At 40.4% G+C, this 17,510-nt stretch overlaps 1 protein-coding gene across 1 annotated transcript in view; it reads right to left on the reverse strand.

Annotated features, from left to right (window-relative positions):
• lrp4 (low density lipoprotein receptor-related protein 4) overlaps positions 1 to 17,510 on the reverse strand; it is a 140,336-nt gene that overhangs the window by 80,446 nt on the left and 42,380 nt on the right. The window lies entirely within an intron of this gene.

A 17,510-nucleotide genomic window follows, 5' to 3' on the forward strand; every position in this document is an offset into this window, starting at 1 on the left:
TCCAATTGCTGCCAGGATGTGACATCATTGTGAAATAGGTGGAAGCTATCAATACAAGCCCCAAATATGAAAGTGAATGCTTTAAACTTGACAGCCTGTTGTTGAGACTGTTATTTTAAAGAAAATAAGGAAGCTGTTTTTGACTTGCCTTGTAAACATTGACAGTCGAGTATAAAGACTTCTAGTGAGGCTGGCAATCAACACTATGTTAGAAGAAGCCTCCCCCACTTCTAAAGTTTTGCATGAAAGTATTTGGTGTACACGGTAGGAAAAAAACTAACTTTAACAGACACCATGTGATTGATTTGTAAGCACTGTGACAATAACAATATGACAATATTAACAATACATGTGAATGTTCCAGGCTCATCCTGACACATTTCCAGATGACGTGCTTTCTGAGACGGCACTTGGTGATTCTCCTTAAGCGTAGTCATTACAAAGCAAAAAAGAAATGGTACACATTATGAATGGCTGTCATTGATTTATTTAATAGCCATTAATCAGCATTTAGTGTCTCAAATTCCTAACCAAATCAGCTTACATGTCACAGACATGACAGTATATAAATTACAGATGAGTGAAACAGCATAAAAGAATGTTTTCAGTGTGCAAAATCAGGAGGAATTTTAATTTTTAGATACATTTAAATTTTTTATGCTATGATCCCCTTTCCTCATCTTTTGTTTTATCATTCACTTGGGCTTTAGTCAAAAGTCATCATTGGAAAATCTAGAAACCGCCATCAATCAAGTAAGAGGGAATCTATTTACTTTATAGTTTATTTCCATGCACAGCAAACCTATTTGAAAATAAAACGACAGGAAGTGTGTTAATATGAATATACATTCTATCTTATACCAGCTTTGCATGTGCAAAAAATAAATGGTTATCTCCAAAATCATACGTCAAATACACACAAAATACATTCACGGATCTCCAAGACTTAACCACAGTAAAAAAAAAAAAAGGCAGCACATGACAGCGATGCAAGACTATGAGATGGAACAAATAAAGGTTTCCCCGTTTAGCTCTCACTTTGAAGTCCATTAATGACCATCTGTGTGTGTTTGTGTGTCAGTTTAGCTGAAACAGGCCTGCCACAACCCAAAGTTTCTTGGAGGGTGTGTGTGTGTGTGTGTATGTGTGTGTGTGTGTGTGTGTGGTTCCTGGCTTCTTCACAAAGGCATCAGTCAACCCAGGAGGGCCTGGCAGGGAGAGCTCAGTAACCTTCAGATCCCTCCCACAGCACTAAATTAATGGCCTCTTTCTATTCATTTCCCTCTCTTCATCTCTTTCTGTTTCCACCATCCTTTCTTTACATTTCCCCCCCTAAGTTGCCTCTCTTCTTTTCTCCTCTTCCCTGCTTTACCCCCTCTTCCTGTTCCCTTGTTTCCAGAGCTCCTCACTAATAGGAGTAAAACGGGGATGGCGTCATCCGAGTCTTCCTGCCTTTAAACTTGTCTTTCTAATTTTCTAGCACAGTCTGTAATTCCTCGTGTCTCCAACCCTCGGGGTGTGGCATTTACCCTCTGAGAGACAACAGAGGACAATCACACAGTCTAAAAAAATCTGCAACAGATTCTTGGTACTCATCAGCACAGCCTATTTAACTTAGGCTGTTGCGTCGTAAGCTCTGCTCAATTTGTAACCTTGAGCCAATGTGTGTTTCACTCAGATGTGTGTGGGTTTGCATAGCGCTAAATTAGAGTCTGTGAGCTGGAGCAGAAGTCTTGTCACCATGTAGCCACATCACAGGGCTTCCATTTGTCAAACATGCTTTAAAAAGCGGAGGTCACTAGCTCTGACCAGAGCCAAAGAAACTTACAGAGAATAGTAGAAAGCCACCAACCACACCATGCTGAAAACGTCCATAAATTATTCTAAAGCAGTGTAGATGAAACCCTGTACCACCAATCTAAACAGGCAGATGGAATAATTGTGGTTTGATTACAGGATACCACCTGCCAGAGGGAAAACTGTTTAAATATTTTCAACAAGGAAAATTGCAACCTGAAGCACTTTTTCTCACAACAATAATGGGGGTTACTGTTAATGATGAGGATATCCAACAGTAAAAGTAAAACATATCCACAAACAAAACTAACAGATGTGTCTCGAGCACAAAACATAAGAGAAAATATGAGATGATTCGATACAGTTTCTTTAGATGCTGATCCTGATATCAGACTTTAAAGCACAACCGATCATGGTATTTGCTGAAACAAAGTACTTTTCATTGAATATTTATTGTTGCTTTTGATTAGAACTTTCAACAGCAGTCGTTGAAGCCAATACCAACTTAATCGTTGTTAATATCTTCTGAGGCATTTAAAGTTGCATGGCTGATAAATAATAGGGGTCAGAAAGATCCTTACATATTCACATTTTCTTACTCTAAATCTTAACAACAAAAATTAATTTTGTTGATTATATAAAACCAAAGCCAGTTCAATACCAGAGAAAATAAATAATTCCATCCATTGTTGTCTATAACCACTTATCTCTGCAGGATAGCGGAGGGCTGGTGTCCATCTCCAGCAGTCATTGGGTGAGAGGCAGGGAACACCCTGGACAGGTTACCAGTCCATCACAGGACAGAGAAAATAAATAATGTTTTGAATACATCACACATTAAATCTAACACCTAGTGCCAACAAACACACACTGGCCACTTTAATAGGTATGCCTATTAAGCCAAATGGCCAATCACATGGCAAAGTGGTGGAGATAGCTTGCCTAATTTAAAAACAAAGCATCAGAAAAATTAGGAAATTAAATTTAAGTGGATTAACAAGGCATGGTTGTTGGTGCTAGACAGGGTAGTCTGATTATTTATGAAACATTTCCCAGGATTGTCATGCACAACCAGCTGTTGGGTTAACAGAGAATAGTACCAGAAGAAAAGGCATGAATACTAAAAAAGCTAGAGTAGTTCAAGAAACCAATTCTTGCAAACATGGAATACAGAATACCTTTTCTGAACACAAAACATTTCAAATGTTGAAGCAAACGGGCAACAGCCACTCTGAAGAAGTTCATCTTAACATTACATACATTTTCTGCACTGTTCTTGATCTGAATAAAATTAGTGTTTCCTAGTTTGGTGACAACTCAAGGACCTAGTATGGAGACATTATTATAAAGTTTTAAATATATATTAAACATTGCCATTAACTGATTAAAGTAGTTTTACTAATGAAACAGCTGATTTGTGTATTTTCTAGATTATAAATATAATCTATCTTCTCTCAACCATTTTTAAATCTTACATACCCCATGGTTTAATGCATACAACAATAAAAAAAAAGCAACTTTCCTTTATTAAATTACCCCATCTGTTGTATATGAGGCTCTTTGACATTGCTCAGTGTTGACTCCAAGTATCAATAGAACATATCTAAAAAAGGCCAGGCTGAGAAAGCTAACATCTCATTTTGTATGAATAAACATTAATTAATCAGTTAAATCTGACAAATATACCTGTAGATATTTAATTAACAGAACTACAATACATACCAATCTAAATATGCAACAAGTGTTTGGCTGTAAGGTTAAACTTACAGTAAAAACAGCCAATATTTGACAGACATAGGACAGAGGTAGGTCAAAGTCTAATCTAGGAGTGACATCAGTATTGTATCACATGTAAAGATGAAATTATACTATTGTCTCATTAAGGCTAATCATAGGATGTTGAGATGAACAGAAAAATCCAAGTTCAATACTGATCTTTTTGTAAGGGTAAAATACTTTACTGAGAGCTTATTTTGTGAAAAAATAGAAAAAAAAAACTTTTACAAGTCCAAAACAAATGGCACAATGACTGCAAGTATCTAAGTCCTACTCCAATTTTGAAACTTAATTAGCAATAATCACAAGTAAAAAAATAAATAAATATGAAATAAAAAAAGATCAGAATACTATCTGCTAAGACTGATGGCAAGAGAAAGCTCACACAAATATTAGTTTAGGATCTGAATGTATGAATGTATGCCTAAATGAGACAGACAAACTATTATCTTTTTTACTGATACCAAAAAAAAAAACAGAGAGATCATCAGTGCACACTAGTTTGTTACGTAAGGCTGCAGACAGACTATGCAGCAGCCAGGCCTGGCAGCCCAGCGCCTTTGTAGAGCGGCAGCGTGACAAGCCTCTGATGCATCACAAAGATAACAGATCACAACAAAGGCTTTTTATGTTGACACAGTAGGTCACTTTGAGCTGTAAATACAGGTTTAGCGACAAAATATCTATATATCAAAGGCTGTTCATGTATGAACAGAAAAATTGCCATAGCTGTTTGCTGATGTGATGTTTGGATTTCTTTCAACAAAGAAAGGTGAGTTGGTAAAACTGAAAGTAAGGATCACACAGAGACAGCACCATAGGGGCAGTTTAAAACCTGTACTTTTTTTGTTTTTTTTTCTTCTTTGCAGAATTGTTTGTGTATCAGAGTATGAATGTGTGCATGTTTGTAAATGGGAATTTAATGAATGTGTCTCTAGTGTAAAGATCTTTGATGAGTCGGTATGACTGGAAAGGAGCTCTATACCTTCAGTCAATTTACCATTTACTTGCTAGCATGCTTTGGATAATATTAGTCCTTGTGAACTAACAGCCAAATGTTGTTTTTCAGGATATTATGGTAGAGAGCAGAACTCATGGTTTCTTTAATAACTGCCAGTCGTCGAAGTCCAGCTTTTCAGATTTAAATTCAGACTTTAACTAGGCCACGTCCCTAGAGCCAGCCTAAGCATCTGGAGATCGGGCCGCCAAGGTCTTCACCTTCGTCCGCTGCCCAATCCTCTTTGCACCGGTTCCTCATGGTTCCCCCTGCAGGTGGTGTGCCCACTGGGGGATGGCCTCGCGTCTCTTGTTCGGCCGGGTCCCGCGAGGAGCAACCCAGCCACCAGCCGCTCTCCATCGAGTCCTGACTCCAGGCCTGGCTCCAGGATGGGACCCCAGCTCCGCCATCCTCATGAAGGTGTCTTGAACCGCTCTCTCTGTCCCGTCACCTAGAGCCTGGTTGCCATTGTAGATCCTACCAGGCATTTAAGCCCCAGACAACATATCCTCTAGAATCATTCGAGCACTCAAACCCCTCCACCACGTTAAGGTGGCGGTTCAAGGAGGGAACGCTATGCCGGTCCGTTGTGGTGAAGAGAGAGCTGAGCCGAAAAGCGAAGTTCTTGATTTACCAGTCAGGTAGTGCCGAGCAATGAGAACAGGTCCTACTAGAGGACGTCAGGCCACCCTCATGAAGTCAATTTATAATGGTCTGGTCAGAGACATTCAGACCAGTGGCCCGCTGATGGTTACTCTGTAAGGCAATGGCAGTACTCATCCTGTTCCTCCTTACACAAAGGAGCAGGTACTGATCCTGATGATGAGTTAAGGACCTCAGACAGTCCTGTCCAACTCTCTGGCTGGACAGGGCTGTCTCAAGCTAACTGGCCGTCTCCTGGAATCTCCTCCATGCTCTTGAGATTGTGCTGGGAGACACAGCAAACCCTCGGGCAATGGGACGTATCGATGTGCCATCCTGCTACCAGTAATGACACTGGCCCTGGTCAAATGCCAAACTATTGAAAAGCACTCAAAAAATGAAAAGAAAAATGTGTTTTGTTTTGACTTGTCATCATTGTCTGATATTAAAATTTGTTTGATGATCTTAAACTTTTAAGCATGACAAAAACAGAAGAAATCTGTAAAGGGGCAAAAACAAAGGGCAACACCTTTTCAGCTTTAAATGCCAGAACTCTTTAAGTGGTGAAATGAAACAGTTTCATGGTTCTTATTTTTGAGGATTAATAAAGGATTAAAGGAAAGTATGTATGATTGTTTCAGGATTCCGCAAGATTTTGTTTCATTTTAATTACAGAACATAAGGTTTGCTTCTGCTAAGTAACATGCACCACCTGCATGCCAAGCAAATTTTAAAAAATGATGACTGTAAACATTCGTTTTCAAAAAGAAGTAACCACCAAGAAGGTGAGCCCAGTGATGTATTACCCTGATATCTCTAAACCCCCCCCCCCCTCTGTTGAGCCCAGCAGCTGGACAGTAAAGCCCAATGCTAACTTCCGGCAATTTGCCAATTGTTACTGAATTGAAAACATGAATGAGACACAACCAAAGTGTCTTCATCCGCTGCGGGCAGAGCCGAGTGGGTGTTCTTTAAGTTCAAGAGAACATCCAGAGGTGAAAAAGAACTCAAAGACCACCAATGATCATTCACATCTGCTTCCCAACACCCTAAGCTGTCTGAATAGGCCTGGTGTAGAACAAGACAGGTGGTCCCCCAAGGTAAATACAAAAGATGAACCCACAAACCCAAGAGGACACCGCACTTTAACCTTACCCACCAACAGGAAGAGCCAATGTTAATTGACTGAGAACAACCAGAAGCTGCCACGATGTAGGGGATCTAACCAAGTGGTACCCAAGGTCTCTTGCACCATTTCTTTATTTGCTCTGGTTAAATGGTTAAATAAAAAGTGTGAATGGTTGAGGGGGGAGCAGAGGGGCCAAAAAACTGTAACTGAGCCCAGAGAGCGGGTGGCCACACGCTTTAAATGATGTCTAAAGGCTGCCAGTTAATTAGGCGTGGACCTCCCAGGAGACTACCTGGAGGGTCGGAGCTGCATCTCTCTGACAGTGTGTGAAAATGCTCCCATGAAAAAGCGATAAGAGGGAAATTTCTGCATCAGAGCGAATGAGAAGGCAAGGACAGGAGCATGGAAGGAATGAGTCAACCCTTTTGTCTGTCCTCCATCCTCTGCTGGTATTGAGCTGTAGAGGCGTAGCTTCAGCAAGAGACCGCTGCATCTCAGCATGTCAGCAACTGCTTGGACCTCACTGTCCCAAACCAGCTGCATTCAGCCTCACAGCACAACGTCGCGCAGCACTGCACACTTAGAATAGACACAACTGGTGTCCTATGTCTCTGTCAGGCAACAGTGTTCAACATTCGTCACTTATCGCAGCATGGGTGTGCTTGCAAAACGTGACGGATGGCTGAGCATGTTTACAAGAAGGCCGCTCACCTGCAGTAACTGTCACTCAAAAACCATAATGAGTCAGGGAAATTAAATGTTTAAGATCTCTCAGCCTGATATTAAGGTAGTGTGTGCTGACGTAAATGCTGATTACTTAGTAATAACAGTATTCACACAATTAAGATTTAAGATTTTCTTTGTCATTTCTTTAGAATTGATATTGCAAGACATCACAAAAGTCTAGAAAAAAACAAAGCATTTCATATCTAGCTCTTACAAGAATCAAACAGCAATCATATTTAATTTATTTAAACAACCTAAAGGTGTCATCTTTAATACAATCAATAATAACAATTCTGATGTTACTGCAAAAGGAGACACACAAGTAAAGGCATAGCAGAAGAGATAAGACAGCAGAAAGAATGATTTGATATAAAACATATACTTTTACAGGTATTGGATTTTGCTCAATGTTATATAGGATAAAATTGGATTAAAATCTCAATTACAACTGTAAACTAGGTCTTCTAAAATTGTTTTGTTGCAAAAGAATGTTCTGGTGCAATTGGAATGTGGAATAACAATTTATTATTTTCAGCTCTATTTGTTACACTAAAAGCAAATAAATTCAATATACAGATCTGCCTGGCCCTTTTTGGAGATTTCTAGAATTATTTATTTTTTATTTTGTTTTGGAAACAGTTGTCCAAACCAGGCATGGCCAATTACTTGTATCAAGTTATACCTAGATATTGAAAAGTTAAGTTTTAAAACCAGTAAAAGTTTCAACCATATCATTCCCTAGCTGTATGATGCATAGAGCTTCTTAGTGCCAACCAATCAAAAATCTAATTTCACTTTTTAGAAACACTTAAATTAACACAAACATGGATAGTCATGGTGTAAAAAACTAAAGCCACTCCTCATCCCCTTTTTATTTTAAATCAAAATTAAACCAAGCTGATTCCAAAACCCACATTGTCCAGTCACCAAGCTCCCTGTAGTCATGATGTCTTCAGGTTATGCTGACCTGACACGAAGTTGCTAAACAGCTCATCCTTCCTGCCAGTCCCCTCCACTGAGCAGAAAAAAATACAACTTAAAACCATAAAGAGGGCATAAACAAAGAACCGGTCAAACAAGTTTAGATCTGATACCAAATCTTGAAAGTACCGCAAAAAATTCCTTTGCTGCCTTGCCATGACAACCTCATCCCTCCTGATGTGCTCAGTCATGTACGCACACGCACGCACGCACACACCAGCATCCAATATGTGAAGGAGTCGATCCAGCAGCAGGATTCTTTTCACGCCTGCTCATCTCAGACTTTCATTAAAACTTCAGCCTTATCATACTGCAGGACTCAATCACTTCCTTACAACATAACTCAGCAGGAGAACATGACCGTGCGTGTGTATGTGTGTGCTGTTGGCTTGCCTTTCTAGGCCAGACCATGGTAACACATCTATAACCGTAATGGAAAAAGATCCACAGAGCTCGATTAACAAAAATAATGACACATGCCCTTAAACAAATCACTGCCTATTAACCCAAGTGCAAGTCAGAGGTATGAGGGCTGCTACACTTTGTTCACTTGAAATAAGCCAAAACAACATAATTACAAACATGGTGATGTATCATTATCTTGCTGCTGAGGGTTAGAAATTAAAGACCCATAAACAGGAGTTGTATACAAGTTAGCACAAACACAAACACACACACACACACACACACTTTGAGTCTTCCATTGCCATAGCCGCATTCTCTCTGAACTCACTTCAAAGGTAGCACTTAGTTGGCCGGGGTTGACTGAATGGCTGCTGGATAAGCATGTGGACCAGCAGCCAGTGCAGTGATACGGGAGGAGGGAGAGGTGCAAACATGCACTACTAAAGAATTTTATTTTCCTATGCTGTCAGCCTTTTGTGATGGCTCTGGCAGCTGCCCACTGTACTTTTGTGGCTCTGGGACTTCCATGTGTGTCTGTGCTATATACCCAAATTGAATGACACAATAAATACTATGCATTTATGATCAAAGGGTGAAAATTCACAAAATAGACATATCATAACTGCTTCCATTTGTGCCTTCTCTGTACGACATGGAGTTTCTCATCACAAGAGAGACTGGATGGCAGTTTAGATGCAGATAATGAAGGTTCAACACATTCTGCAGAGGCAAGAGCTTCAGGTCTACAGTCATAAGCCAGACTGGGAGGAATTCAGTGATGGTTTTACAAGGTGTGGGTGAGAAACTGAAAAGAACCAGAGTTCTATGGGGTGGGAAAAAGAGACAAGAAGAGTGAGAGATTGGCTAGTTATTTAAATAGCTATTTGAAATGAAACACTAAGATGAAGAAGATCCTTCTAGTGGGAGAAAATGTATGAGTATCAAAACTATAACTAAGAAAATGTTTAAATATTAAACTTCAACACACGTTTCACACATGCTGTATATTTACACATTATTATAGATTGTAAAGTGTCACTGCAGATCTGCCAGAATTCAGAGACATTTGGAGCATATAGGGATGTATTGGTTTTGGTATGGATGGGATTGTTTTTTGTGTGTGTGGGTGTCTGTGTGCAAGAGGGTGCATGCAAGCATGCGTCAAACCCCACAATGTAAACACAGCAGAGCTCTAAGCTCTGCCTCTGGCTGTGAACACTAGACTTGCTGCACAATGTGCTGAGTGAGCACTTGGTGTCCGAGTTCTCTCTAATCCACAGATTGACTCATTGGCCAATCGACTCCCCAACACACATACATAAGCAAAGACATACGCATACGACTTTCCACCATCCCGGCTTTAAAACCTAAATTCCATCAGCCTAGGCCTCTGTTATGGGCCAAAGCCTCCACAGCTCAATGTTCTACTCAAACAAGAGCTCACATCCAGATCACACTGAACTTTTAAGTTGTTCATGCCGTCTTGGGCTGATCCTGATTAAATTGTTTTTCAGGATTAACAATTAAAACCACCCAGCTTTGACAATAAACTACATGTGCTGTGGTTTTTTTGAAGCAGGTAGTAATTTTGAATGCAAATGAAAATGAAGGGATTATAAGGTGATCAACAGTGATGCATCAAATAACTGAATTTGTCCCTAACTTATCTGATTTTTAAAAGCCTCGACACAAAGTGCATCAAGGAATTGATGAGCTTGCAGTTTTGCTTTATTTGATAAACATGTAAAAAAAAAAATAAAAACAGCAAATATCTGATTGTTCAGTATTATTTTTTGCCGATTTTGATCATTAGCTAATTTATTGCATAACTTCTTTCTGAACAATTACTAAGCATGGCCTAAGTGACCAATAAGGAGACAGATGTGCAATGGACTGAGTCACTAAAAAGGCCAAACTGTCAGCAAAGCTAATCTATTATTTGTTGATGATCAGTGAATACAATTTCCATTTTCAGTCTTAAGTATCATAATTAATAATTATTAATTCTAGCTGTTTTTATCCTTTGAAATCCCAAGAAACTTCTCAACTCCTTCTGGCCATTTATAAATTACAAGTTGAAACCAAGATATCCTACGCAGCTGTGCATTTTCAGTTTAGGACAACAGGAGCTGTAGTGTTGTATCGACATCAGCACAAATCATAAGATCTGCCGGATATCTCCTATAATCAGAATCAGAATCAGAATCAGAAAAGCTTTATTGCCAAGTACGTTTTTGGACATACAAGGAATTTGTTTTGGCGTAGTCGGTGCAATACAATACAAGTTAAACAGTACAAACATATCTACAATATAATATAATATAAGTGCACAGTTTTAAGTGAGTGAGAGTAAATATAGAGCAGTATAAGATGCAAGAGCAATACAACAGTGCAGGTGATCATTGTGCAAGTAAAGCAGTGCAAGTAAGCAGGAGTCCAAGCTGAGCGTTAATGTAACGCATAGAGTTACAGGTTACAGGTGTCCTGTCAGCAAAAAAAGGGGGGGTGTGGGGGAAAGGGGGAATGTCAGGGTGGTTTCCGGGCTTTGTTAACCAGGCTGGTGGCAGATGGGAAAAAACTGTTCTTGTGGCGTGAGGTTTTGGTCCGGATGGACCGCAGCCTCCTGCCAGAGGGGAGAGTCTCAAAGAGTCTGTGACCGGGGTGGGAGGGATCAGCCAGAATCTTCCCTGCCCGCTTCAGGGTCCTGGAGGTGTACAGTTCCTGGAGCGACAGTAGACTGCAGCCAATCACCTTCTCAGCAGACCGAATGACACGCTGCAGCCTGCCCTTATCCTTGGCTGTAGCAGCGGCGTACCAGATGGTGATGGAGGAGGTGAGGATGGACTCAATGATGGCTGTGTAGAAGTGCACCATCATAGTCTTTGGCAGGTTGAATTTCTTCAGCTGCCGCAGGAAGAACATCCTCTGCTGGGCTTTCTTGATGAGGGAGCTGATGTTTGGCTCCCACTTGAGATCCTGGGAGATGATGGTTCCCAGGAAGCGGAAAGATTCCACAGTGTCAATTGTGGAGTCACAGAGGGTGATGGGGGCAGGTGGGGCTGGGTTCTGCCTGAAGTTCACAACCATCTCCACTGTCTTTAGAGCGTAACAATTCTTTTCAAACAATAAATGGTAGATAAAATCAGTGTGGCGATCACTGGTGATTGAGCATGTCTCACCTTACTCTTCTCATCAGAAATAATTTGACTCTTGCTTACAATTTTAAATCTTGCTGTTGACCGGTCGCACATTTCATACATCAACACTGCACCACTCCCTCGGGCTGCAAAGCAGGCTTGCCCCTATACAAGTCAGCTGATGTGGGCCTGTGAATACCTCGCTGGGTGAGTGCAGAGCCTAAGAGGCGCACTGACTTTTACACCCTTCGCTGTTTTAGTTCTTTCACACAAGGAGACAGCAAAAAATTGCCTTAATCCCACCTTGAAGCATTTTGAGAAAGGGGAAGATGAAAGACCATGCAATAGGCCAAGTATATTATTCACAAGCAGAGCTTGATTGGATGACCAAAGCAAAATAACCCACCAAATACTGCATCCAAGCAGTGCTTTGTGATTGGGATATTAGACACTTAACTTGCTATACTGATTGTGGTTAAATATACTGTGCAGCTCTATTAGCAAGGTGTACCAAATATAGTTGCTGGTGAACTGAACTTTACTGACTACCACATCCCTAATGGTATAATTCTCTAATATTATAAATCTGAAGCCAAACAGGAACAGTGGTCCTGAACAGGCCTCATATGCCAGAGGAGTATTAGCAGTGTAATTTAGCTCATGTCTGTGAGGGTGAACCCACAGTGAAGGGATAAGCGTAATAAGAGGAGATTATTCCATGCGGGCAAGCAGTAACTCACTTTATGGGTTTTGACTGGATGAGGAGAGCAGGCACTGGGGTCCGGCTCTGTAACATATAGTAATAAACTGACACAGCATGCTCCACAGCTTTTCCCTTCTCTGGTTCACGACAAGACTCCCAATGATCGTAGCATGTGGAAATTAGGGCAAAAACCAGACTTGTACATTTCAGATGTCTCAAAGAGGTTATGCCAGCTCCACATAAGTGACCCCCCCACCCTTTTTCTTACATCAGTCTTGCAGTCAACTATGTAAAGAGGGCACTGGCAGATGCATGTAAAACTATACTTCGATCTGCCGATTTAAAACAAAGAAACTTGTGGCCAGAGAACAGAATTTGAAGGCAGAAAGATTTTAACACCCATCTCAATTGTGACAAATTATTCAGACAGAACAAACATTCATTGGGGTGGAAAAGCAAGTCAAACACTGAAAAAGCTATTACTACTACTACACTGCTCAAAAAAAATAAAGGGAACACTTAAACAACACAATATAACTCCAAGTAAATCAAACTTCTGTGAAATCAAACTGTCCACTGAGGAAGCAACACTGATTGACAATTTCACAGCTGTTGTGCAAATGGAACAGGGGGAAATCTTTGGCAGGACCACTACCTCCGCCTTTATGCAAGGAGGAACAGGAGGAGCACTGCCAGAGCCTTGCAAAATGACCTCCAGCAGGCCACAAATGTGCATGTGTCTGCACAAACGGTTAGAAACTGACTCCATGAGGATGGTATGAGGGCCCGACGTCCACAAATGGGGGTTGTGCTCACAGCCCAACACCGTGCAGGATGCTTGGCATTTGCCAGAGAACACCAGGATTGGCAAATTCGCCACTGGTGCCCTGTGCTCTTCACAGATGAAAGCAGGTTCACACTGAGCACATGTGACAGACGTGACAGAGTCTGGAGACACCGTGGAGAGCGATCTGTTGCCTGCAACATCCTTCAGCATGACCGGTTTGGCAGTGGGTCAGTAATGGTGTGGGGTGGCATTTCATGTGCTCGCCAGAGGTAGCCTGACTACCATTAGGTACCGAGATGAGATGCTCAGACCCCTTGTGAAACCATATGCTGGTGTGGTTGGCACTGGGTTCCTCCTAATCCAGGACAATGCTAGACCTCATGTGGCTGCCGTGTGTCAGCAGTTCCAGCAAGATGAAGACATTGAAGCTATGGACTGGCCCGCCCGTTCCCCAGACCTGAATCTGATTGAGCACATCTGGGACATCATGTCTCGCTCCATCCACAGACTGTCCAGGAGTTGGTGGATGCTTTAGTCCAGGTCTGGGAGGAGATCCCTCAGGAGACCATCCACCATCTCATCAGGAGCATGACCAGGCGTTGTAGGGAGGTCATACAGGCATGTGGAGGCCACACACAATAATGAGCCTCATTTTGACTTGTTTTAAGGACATTACATCAAAGTTGGATCAGCCTGTAGTGTGTTTTTTCACTTTAATTTTGTGTGTGAATCCGAATCCAAGCCTCCATTGGTTAATAAATTTGATTTCCATTGATGATTTTCGTGTGATTTTGTTGTCAGCACATTCAACTTTGTACAGAACAAAGTATTCAATGAGAATTTTTCATTCAGTCAGATCTAGGATGTGTTATTTGAGTGTTCCCTTTATTTTTTTGAGCAGTGTACTACTACTACTGCTACTACTAATAACAACAATAATAATAATAATAATAATAATAATAGCATCAAAACTAAGAATTCCTCATACTTTCTGGCCATAAACACAAATACTGAATTTTTTTTTTTAAACAAATAAGAAAAAAGTACAAATCTGAATTGCCATTTCAGACTATTTCCACCATAAATCAGAACTGTCCAGAAAAGGCTGGATTATTTCATTTCTAAAGATTTGTCATGCACCAGCAATCACAGGGAATTCACTTTATTTTTTTTTCCTTGGTTATTAAATGCATCACACAAACCATGTATTGCCTGTAAACCCAAGAAGAAACGGAATGGTATTTGATAGACTTTGTCTTTTAGTTTGGGGAAAACAAATAAATAAATAAAATCAGATAAAGGTTTGGGTGAGTTGAGGGAAATGCTTTGATCTGACAGCCTTGTAACTCCTTCATTTTAAGTTGGTTTTAACACTTCTACATTTAAACCTGTAGAATGTTCTTTAATGGTTCATGTTTGTTGCTTTCAATAGTAGAATTAAAACACAGTTTAAATAAATTAGATGGTACGTCCTAAGAAAGAAAACTGGAACAGGCCAAAACCTAAATCAACATATCAGGCCACAAAAAAAAAAAAACTAATATTGACCATTAAAAAAAACAGATCAGCGGACTTCTGGACAGAACGTGTAAAAAAAAATAATATCCTGTTGAAAGAGAACCATTTGTATATTTTTTTAAGGGATGACTTAAAGTAACTGAAAGAACAAAATTTTAGAGACATTTTCCTAGAATACGTTTCCAAAATATAAGAATACATTTACATTTTAAAGTTATGATACTCTCTAAGACAGCCACCCTGATCCCTATATTACAATAAAACCCTGGAGTATTCCAGCGATGGTGGGAGGGGAGAGATTTTCAAGGCGTTGGGGGTGGAGAGATGTTAAATTGGTGACTTGGAAGACATAGCTTTCCAGAAACGAAGCGGACAACCTGTGGTTGGGGTTGAATTCTTTCCCTCTCTGGCTTCTTTAGTAAAAGAGAAGAAAACTGCAAACACAGACCCTTCCATTCAGAGTAATTTATCCCTATAGCCAGGCCTTCTTTACCAGCTGCAATAGCCCCCTTCCGGGGCTGCCCAGCGGGATGCCTTCGAGTGGCGTGTGAAACTCTCCTGTCTCCTTCAGCTCTAAAGAGAAGGATGAACAATGGCCCTCGCCAGGCAGTGGCTCTGAGCAATTCCTTTCCCTGCTTCACTCTGTCTCACTTTCCTTATCCCAAAAACCAACCACAAGTTATTTCTGTAAAACCTACATTCCCTAGCCCATTCAATACTTCCCATCAGAAGCCATATTCTTCAGCAGTTTCTTTTCAATCCTCTTCTTCCTCTGAACATGAAAATATGTACAAGATTTTTCATCGGGGGTTTGTTGGCCTTAACTTTTCTCATGTTTCCTTTAGACAACAAGATGAACATTCTGATTCAAAATGCAAAACAAGAAGAGCAACACATTTTTCAAGGTTCTCAGGACCCCATTTAACCCTCCAAATGCCCTTTTTTTCAAACCATGTGTGACACACTCCATCATCAAGTATCAACCCAATCATTTCATCTGCCTAAAAGGGCCTGGACCAAACTCGGAGAACAAGTGAGCAAAACTGCTGTTGATTTGATTGATAGCATATAAGTCAGGGTCAAAATTGCAACTGACTCTGAACAATGCAAAAATGCATTGTTCACGATCGTAAAAACAAAAAAAAATTCTTTTTGACAGTGAGACAGCTTTATGCCATTATAGTAAGGTACACAGGACATTTATTACCTGGGCAGAACATGTTTTACAGCAAGCTGATTATGTGGCAGGTTCATATGGCGACCAATTGGCTCTAGCTGAGAAACAGGGAAAATATGACTCAATCCGATCAGACAAAAAAACAATTACGCTATCGTGTGTGGGAATCATCACTGGAAGAAAAAGAGATGTGGACAGATTCCATGCCGAAAGAACCTAAGAAACAATCTCGGGAAGCCATTTTTCCCTCAACCATTCACCAGCGGCTCCTACAGAGCTATTGAGCATTCAGACGGCACCTCCACATCCCCGACAAGCACAACAAAAAGCGTTTTAAAGCAACAATCCCTGCAGTTCCCACACTATTTCACCTGTCAAACGCTTACAAAACAGTCAAGAAGGGCCAGATTCTCCTCAGGGGTGCTACAGCACACCTCTTGCCAGCCTTAGCCCCACTAAAGATGTTGTTACTCCTGTTAGAGAATGAATACACTATAAATCTTCCCCACCTACCATCGTGAGGAACCATTCTGTGCGTCAAGCCCCAGAGGAGACTTTCACCTTGACAAGCATTACCAAAAAAAAAAAGAAAGGGGAAGAAAGCTTTTCCTCATGAAGAAGGATTCTAGGAGCAGGCAGATGAGTCATCTTGGGAATTTTGTAGGGCAAGTCAATAGAGACCAAATGTCTGTTTGAGGTAGGAGATAAGATAAAATGCAAAGAATGTTAGAGCCAGGATGTGATGTGTTGCTTAAAACCCTCTACATCTAATCTAAAGTTTAAATATAGGTAACATTACCTGTTTCTTGTCTTTGGAATAACATGCACAAAAACAGTTTCCAAAATTCATAGCCATACACACAAATAATATTCAATAAATGCACACCTTTTTGTTTGCTTTACATACAGAATAACTGTCTTCAGTAAGGTGACAAAAACAGCTTACTTATATATACAGCTAACTTGCATAGTAGCAGCCATTTATCTCCATTCTGTAGGAGATTATAGATAAATGCACAGTAATTTAACAGCTTTCTAACTAGATACCAAATCAAAACTCCCACTAAACATACTTTTTTTTTTCCATTTTCCCTGGTGTGTGTGTAGGTTGGAGAGGTACAGCTTCACTTAAGCTAATTATAGACCATTTCCAAAGTCTTTAGTTCGGTTGCTATGGTGCAAAGAAATTCAGCACCAGTGTTTGATGACTCTTGGATATTAGAAAATGAAAACTAAAAGATGCATACAGCATGCTCCGCAATAATTGGCACACCCTAGAAAAGATGTGTACAAGGGCCTTAAAATAAGTTGTTGTTATGGAGACTTGGTGACCCAGAGATGCCACTGTTGGCTACAGTTCTGTACTAGAGATTATATTTTTTGCACCTACTTCAAAAATCCTCCTTACTGTTCATGGTTTCAAGATGAACTTGAAACCCAGCCTCATTTAACAATTCCAGTTTTTCGAATTTGTTTTATTGTTCTTGTGATTGTAGATGGGAGCAAGCTTAAGAGGGCAATTACTTTCTTGAAGCCGTTTCCTGACATATGAAGATCAACAAATGTCTACCTTGCTGGAATGACAAATTGTGTTGTCTTCCCATTTATTAAAGTGGATAAGAGAAGAGGGTCTATTTAAATAAATGGATTCAAATAAAAAAACAATAGTTTTTTTGCGTGAGATTATGCCACTGCATAAAAAGATTAATCCTTACCAGGGGTGCCAACAAGTGTA

Source organism: Girardinichthys multiradiatus, chromosome 4 (genome assembly GCF_021462225.1).
Source record: "Girardinichthys multiradiatus isolate DD_20200921_A chromosome 4, DD_fGirMul_XY1, whole genome shotgun sequence".
Lineage (NCBI taxonomy): Eukaryota > Metazoa > Chordata > Actinopteri > Cyprinodontiformes > Goodeidae > Girardinichthys > Girardinichthys multiradiatus.